Raw genomic sequence first — 5,115 nt, forward strand, 5'->3', positions numbered from 1 at the left:
GCTTGTCATTATCTTCCTAGGCTTTGTCACTTCCATGGCAACACATACTGTATTTTACTTTGTGTTTAAAAATTATTTATGCTGAGCCATAAACTAGTTTTTTATGAATATTCAACAATGCCTTCCAAGTGGCAAAATGTTCTGAGCCTTGTCTTAAATCCTTCCCACGCACAACTTTTAAAATAATGCTTTGAAGTGCAGTGCTGATCATGTCGCTCCTCTGCTCAAACCCCATCAGTGGCTCCCCACTGTTGATCAAGGAAAGCCTATACCCCTTGGTCTGACCTCTGCCTCCTTTTTTTCTCATCAGATGAGTAATGCACCAACATCATAACAAGGTTTGAGGAAGGCACTTCTCACACATAAGCATGAAAACCCAATCATCACGCTTATAAACTACAAAAGGATCAGACTTCTGCCTCCTTCATAATCTTGTCTCAACCTGCCTTTAATGTCATTCCATCTCGCATCTGACCTCCTAATATACATCTGAGAATGCCTCATCTATAAACTACAGACGGCTTATTAAAAGTGGCATCAACAATGAAGACACCATTACATCACAGAAAGGAAGTATGAAAATAGGAGGGCAATGACTGTTTACTTCCTCTGCAATTCTCTTCGTGTTCCCTTAATAGTCCAGGGATGGTTGTTTTCCTTCTAATGGTCACCTGCTGAAGGGGCAGAATGGAGAAAACTCATCTTATGTCTATTACCATGAATGAGACAAACCTTCTCTGAGCCTTCCAGCAAACTTTCCTTAGTATCTATTAGACAGAGTGTGTTTCACACAGACCACACACCTAGACTGAAGAAGGAGACATTCAGAATTGGCCAAAGCTGATGAGTAAGCAGCTTGTGGCTCTGGGCAGATTCCTGCTTTCCACAAAAGACATGAGTACTCAGAAGAAGATGAAGAAAATCAGAGTTCAGTTGTTGAAGAAGGGAGGAGATAGCTACTGTGTGAACAGCTTTGTTGACATGAATGACACAGTTGGTGGTCTACACCCTAGTTTTCAGACTAGGACCAAGTGCAGTGACTCATGCTTGTAGTTCCAGCACTTTGGAGGCTGAGGTGGGAGGATCACTTGAGCCCAGGAGTTCAAGACCATCCTGGGCAACATGAAAAATCCCCAGCTCAACAAAAAATACAAAAATTAGCCAGGTGTGGTGGTGCACACCTCTGGTCCCAGCTACTTGAGAGGCTGATGGGAGGATCACTTGAGCTGGGAGGTCAAGGTCGCAGTGAGGCATGAGGGCACCACTGCACCCCAGTCTGGGTGGTAGAGCAAGACCCTGTCTCAAAAATAAATAAATAAAAATAAAAATAAACCAAAACTAAGACTAAGAATCATGTATTTCTTTGTCACTACAGTTGCAATCCCGGGAGAAGGAATTGTACTTACCCCTGGAAAAGCCTGTATAATATGTACTGTATCTACTTCTTTTCGAAATCAGATCCCTACACTAGGCCTAAGATACTTGAAGCCACTGATCTCACCTAGGGTCCTTCTGACCTCTTTTGGCTCATGTCAGTCTCTTTCATGGAATCCACCTCCTGCAGGTTTCTGAGGCAGAGCTTATTTGTGACTGATGGGTCCTAGGAATGCTTCTCCTCTGGATGCTTTCCAGTGAGTAGACAGCACTCAGGCCATCCTATGAAGAGACCAAGCTGGCCCATTCCTTCTGCAGGCTTTGGAATCAACTGGCAGCCCAAGACTCCATGACAGTTATTATGCAGCAGCTCCTGGATGTATCCACCTGTACGGTCTCCTATATTGTTGTTTATACAATTTCTTTTCCTTGGATTGCAGCTGTTACCATTCTCCCCTCCTTAAATCCAAGTATGTATCTGATTTGTGTAGTCAAGTAATATTTTATTTAACAAATTTTCACATGATAAAAACATAAAAAAGAGGTGATTTTTAGGGGGTCAATGAAGTTGGATTTTTTTTGTCACAAATTAGAAGTATAGGTATAATAAATTTACGCAGAATTATTTTTTATTTTCTTTGAAGTAAATCAATTACAAGTATATGACTATAGACATACGTGTCTTTAAAACTGTTCATTTATATATGTAGAGGTATTAATAAATGCATTAATGAAGAAAAATATACAAGTTTGTACATATTTGACAGAATAACTTGAATTATTGTTAATAGAAACATCTCTAGAAGTGTTTTCTTCTTTTGAGATGCTAGAATTTGGTCATATAACCAACAACATAGAGAATCACTCACATAGAGGAAATGTGATACTAGCCAAATAAATCCCTTGCATTATTTACAAGAAGCCTTAATTATTTATCCACTAGTTTAATTGATTTGAACTATAACCAGGAATCAAACATAAGGGCTTTTTGCAATAGGTTTAGAGCTTGAAGAATTTAATCTCATGAGTATAGTAAATGAACTTGTTCTCCATATTACTCCATCTCCAGTAAGCATAGCTTGAGAGAAATTTCTATATTAATTCTGTCAATGTTCATATTATTTGAAATGGCATGTAAAACACATATGATTAAAGTTAAAATTATTGTTTTATTATGTCATTGAATAATTGAAAATAAAACTATTCACTAATCTGAATAAGACTGAATACAATACCTAGTTATTCTCTTTTACTAGATACCCTTTGTTTTTCAACATAATTGTGTTATTTGTTTACTTGTTTGATTTTTACTCTTTAGAACCTGCCTAATAAGTAGTGTATTTCTTGCAAACACCTTTAACTTTGATAAAGTAGGTACCACACACAACATTTTAAAATGCTATCTTTAAATATTGATAATAATTCCAGGTAAGAGGCAAAAATGTATGTATTTCATGTTTCCAAATAAAGTCTGTTTCTACTTGTAAAACGTTATTTTTTTTGAAAATTTTCTTTTATTGGGTACTCAATGACTAACATATAACATAAAATATTGTAACTTTTTGCAAATTTTATTTTATTAATAAATGAAGAAATTGAGATATACTTTCATCTTCCTCTTAAAGTGTACCTTCCTAACTAACATGGCACCCATAAAACCAAATGATCCAGTAGTCATTTCTAATGAATTATATGATATTCACATATTTGAATTGGTCCTGGGAATTTATAGTCTGTGATGACTTTTAATCCAAGAAGACTTGATTCACAAGCTCCCTGCCATTCTAGGAAGGTTCGTGTTTTAGTCTGCACTACAGAAGTGCCCTGCAATCTCCCGCTAATCGATCAACCTGAGCCTGCCTTGCCTCTACTCATATGATACAACCCAGGGAGTCTTCTGGGGCCAGAAAACCAATTTGCTTCTCTGTGAATCTGCAGAATGTTTGGAATTTGTCTGAGTTGACAGTAAAACTACTTGACTGACAAGGTATGCTGACAGATGCCCCCCACCCCCACACACACACACTGCACACACACAATCTGATAAATGGGGGGAAAATATATAAAGCTGTGGTAAATTCACTAACGGCCTAACTCGGTAGGAGAAGAGATCAGCAATTTATAATTTTAGCAAGAATTTTCCACTTGCTATCTCTATATAGTGGAGGAAGCTTTCTCTATCTTAATTATTTTTCAAAATGTAGCCTCTGACAAGGTCAACTTTGACAGATGTCCTCTATAAAGAAAAATGGTTGTGGTATGTTCTCCCAGAACAGTGCTTTCTGTTGGGGAAGCTTGATAACAAAAGTGCTCGAGTGGAATTTCAGGGCATTTTCCCGTGTGCCACTGAGGAACACTGGTCCAGCGGCTTCCTCTGGTTACTGCAGCCATCAGTCTTCTTCCCTCTTTGTCAAGGAGGTAGTCTTCATCATGGTCCATATGTCTACCTCCCAGGGATATCAAGCATCTTCTTTTGTCTTAAATGATTTTTATAGCTTCCATTTACAACGATCACGAGGCTTACAGTCTCAGCTGAGATTCTTCAAATTTGTGTATTCTTGTGGCATTTGGGGTGAGATATTGTTAGATCTAGGTCATATTTAAGATCCATCTGAAGACTTTCTCACTATTAGTGGACAAATGCTGCATCTCATAAGATTCCCAGGAGCCTACAAGATCATGGCAAAAACTGTGGCTGGAAATTCCAAATATAATTCCTCCCAGTTGCAAGTAAAGGCTGAAAGCTTGTTCTGATTCTTCTGACTATCCTCCCACTGCCTCTGATGGGTTGTGGGTTGTCACAATGTTGGCTCAACAGTGAGGTTTGAGTGACTGAATACTGTAATGGGTATATGAAATATGGAACTTAAAGATTTTCTTCTTTGAGCTGACCTGGAGGTGTCTGGTAGGCTGCATGTCATGAGTAGGAGGTTCCACTATGTGTTCTGGCAGCACCATATACTTCTCTTTTGTAGCACTACTATTTATAGCACTATTAAATTACTGTCTCCATAATAAATCTGTGAGCCTTATGAAGGCAGTGAATGTACAATTTGCTCACCATAGCTTTTTTAGTACCTAGATACACTCCACTGAATCAATGTGTATATGTATGAATGAATGATTTAGTAGTTCAATGTCTTATATTTTAGAGACTATGGTATTCATATATGTACATTTTCAAACCAGTATATTAAGTCCTGAAATAGTCCCCACTTATGCAGTCATATTTTAATTGTTTGATTACTACCCTACATACATTTGATTTCTAATAACTCAAATGCAGATATCTCAAAATGCTGATAATTACATTAAATTTTCTTAAATATCAGACCTTGTGAACTACTTAGTAAATTGGGAACACATAAATTCCAGGGGTTATTGGATTGCTTTCAGGCTACTTCATTTAGGCTACCTTATTCAGTAAATTATTTTATTTTGCACCTCCTTTACACTAAAAGAGATTAACATATCTTTATATTTCAACTTCTGTTTGGCCCCTTGTGTCAAACATGACGCACTGCAAAATACTGGTATGATCTACCAGATTTGTCAAAGGATAGTTGATAGTGCTTTCAACTGAACACATCCTTTGTAACTTTTAATAAAGAGTAATAACATTTTATATGCAGTAAGGTACAATAGCCATTGAAAACACAATATTCTCCCCAGGATCACTGATATAATAGCACATCCCTTTTCAGTTGCTGAGATTTTTGTAATCGTCTTTTTCGTTCTTGG

The 5,115-nt window shown here is 37.3% G+C and overlaps 1 non-coding gene across 1 annotated transcript; it reads right to left on the bottom strand.

Annotated features, from left to right (window-relative positions):
* Positions 1-304: 304 nt before the first annotated feature.
* LOC119620663 (small nucleolar RNA U13) lies at positions 305-408 on the bottom strand. The gene has a single exon (XR_005237207.1). It is a non-coding gene; the product is annotated as a small nucleolar RNA U13 (small nucleolar RNA).
* Positions 409-5,115: the final 4,707 nt, after the last annotated feature.

This window comes from Chlorocebus sabaeus, chromosome 21 (genome assembly GCF_047675955.1).
Source record: "Chlorocebus sabaeus isolate Y175 chromosome 21, mChlSab1.0.hap1, whole genome shotgun sequence".
In the NCBI taxonomy this organism is placed as follows: Eukaryota; Metazoa; Chordata; class Mammalia; order Primates; family Cercopithecidae; genus Chlorocebus; species Chlorocebus sabaeus.